Source organism: Arachis hypogaea, chromosome 4 (genome assembly GCF_003086295.3).
Source record: "Arachis hypogaea cultivar Tifrunner chromosome 4, arahy.Tifrunner.gnm2.J5K5, whole genome shotgun sequence".
NCBI classification, from domain to species: domain Eukaryota; kingdom Viridiplantae; phylum Streptophyta; class Magnoliopsida; order Fabales; family Fabaceae; genus Arachis; species Arachis hypogaea.
Genome location: NC_092039.1, coordinates 70,640,664 through 70,642,977, shown reverse-complemented (window position 1 = coordinate 70,642,977; position 2,314 = coordinate 70,640,664). Strand labels below are relative to the sequence as shown.

Here is a 2,314-nt window from a genome sequence, read left to right as displayed (position 1 = left end):
CATGCATTCATTCATATGTCTTAGTGATCTTCAAGATGTTCTTGATGATTTACTTGCTCTGATCTTTAAATTCTATTGACTTGAGTGTTTTGTGTGTCTCATTTGCATTTTCATTTTGTTAATGTCAGTAGTATACAAACTGCTAAGTTTGGTGTCTTGCATGCATTGTTATTTGATTCTTGTTGCATTTTGATTTTTCCTTATTATTAAAAATCCAAAAATATTTTTAATTTGTGTCTTCTCAAGTCAATAATACAGAGAATTGAAGATTCAGAACATACAGCAGAGGAATTGCACAGAAAAAGCTGGGCGTTCAAAGACAGACTGGCGTTTAAACGCCAACCAGGATAGCTGGTTGGGCGTTTAACGCCCAAAAGGGTAGTATTTTGGGCGTTAAACGCCAGAATGTGCACCATTCTGGGCGTTTAACGCCAGGATGGCTAGAGGGGGAAGATTTTGTTTTCAAATCAAATTTTTTTTAGTTTTCAAAATCTTTTCAAAATCAAATCTTTTTCAAATCAATTTTCCAATCAAATCTTTTTCAAAATCAATTTCTTTCTATTTTTAAAGATACTTACTATCAATTAATGATTTGATTCAACATTTCAAGTATGTTACCTTTTCTGTTGAGAAAGGTTTAATGTTTGAATCATATCTTTTCTTGTTAGGCAAGTCATTAACTTTTAAAATCAAATCTTTTTAAAATTGTTTTCAAATCATATCTTTTCAATCATATCCTTTTAAAACCATAACCTTTCAATCAAATCTTCTTAACCACATCTTTTTCAAAATAGTTTTCAATCAAATCTTTTTGACTTCTAATTTCAAAATCTTTTTCAAAAATCACTTGATTTCTTTTCCATTTTCATTTTCGAAAATTAAGTAATGTTTTTCAAAAATGTTTTCAAAATTTTTCACTTAATTTTCGAAAATTACTTCCCTCCTTCTCACATCCTTCTATTTATGGACTAACACTATCCCTTAATGCAAAAATTCGAACTCCATCTCCTTTGATAAGTTCGAATTTTCTACTTCTGTCTTCTACTTTTCTTTTCCTCTGACACCTAAAGGAATCTCTATACTGTGACATAGAGGATTCCACATTTTCTTGTTCCCTTCTCTCTCTTATGAGCAGGAGCAAAGACAAAAACATTCTTGTTGAGGCTGACCCTGAACCTGAAAGGACCTTGAAGAGAAAGCTAAGAGAAGCCAAAGCACAACTCTCTTTAGAGGACCTGACCGAATTCTTCAAAGAAGAAGAACTCATGGCAGCCGAAAATAACAACAATGCCAACAATGCAAGGAAGGTGCTGGGTGACTTTACTGCACCCACTCCCGACTTCTATGGGAGAAGCATCTCTATCCCTGCCATTGGAGCAAACAACTTTGAGCTTAAGCCTCAATTAGTTTCTCTATGCAACAGAATTGCAAGTTCCATGGACTTCCATTGGAAGATCCTCATCAGTTTTTAGCTGAGTTCTTGCAAATCTGTGACACTGTTAAGACTAATGGGGTTGACCCTGAGGTCTACAGACTTATGCTATTCCCTTTTGCTGTAAGAGACAGAGCTAGAACATGGTTGGACTCTCAACCTAAAGAAAGCTTGGACTCTTGGGAAAAGCTAGTCAATGCCTTCTTGGCAAAGTTCTTTCCACCTCAAAAATTGAGTAAGCTTAGAGTGGAAGTCCAAACCTTTAGACAGAAGGAAGGAGAATCCCTCTATGAAGCTTGGGAAAGATACAAACAATTGATCAGAAAGTGTCCCACTGATATGCTTTCTGAATGGAGCATCATAGGTATTTTCTATGATGGTCTCTCTGAACTGTCCAAGAAGTCTTTGGATAGCTCTTCTGGAGGCTCTCTTCATTTGAAGAAGACACCTACAGAGGCTCAAGAACTGATTGAATTGGTTGCAAATAACCAATTCATGTACACTTCTGAAAGAAATCCTGTGAACAATGGGACTAGTCAGAAGAAAGGAGTTCTTGAGATTGACACTCTGAATGCCATATTGGCTCAGAACAAAATATTGACTCAACAAGTCAATATGATTTCTCAAAGTCTGTCTGGAATGCAAAATGCACCAAGCAGTACTAAGGAAGCTTCATCTGAGGAAGAAGCCTATGATCCTGAGAACCCTTCAATGGAAGAGGTGAATTACATGGGAGAATCCTATGGAAACACCTATAATCCTTCATGGAAAAATCATCCAAATTTCTCATGGAAGGATCAACAGAGACCTCAACAAGGTTTCAATAATAATAATGGTGGAAGAAATAGGTTTAGCAATAGCAAGCCTTTTCCATCATCTTCT

General features: G+C 35.9%; 1 non-coding gene across 1 annotated transcript; it reads right to left on the bottom strand.

Annotated features, from left to right (window-relative positions):
• Positions 1–1,669: 1,669 nt before the first annotated feature.
• LOC112798512 (small nucleolar RNA R71) lies at positions 1,670–1,777 on the bottom strand. The gene has a single exon (XR_003200122.1). It is a non-coding gene; the product is annotated as a small nucleolar RNA R71 (small nucleolar RNA).
• Positions 1,778–2,314: the final 537 nt, after the last annotated feature.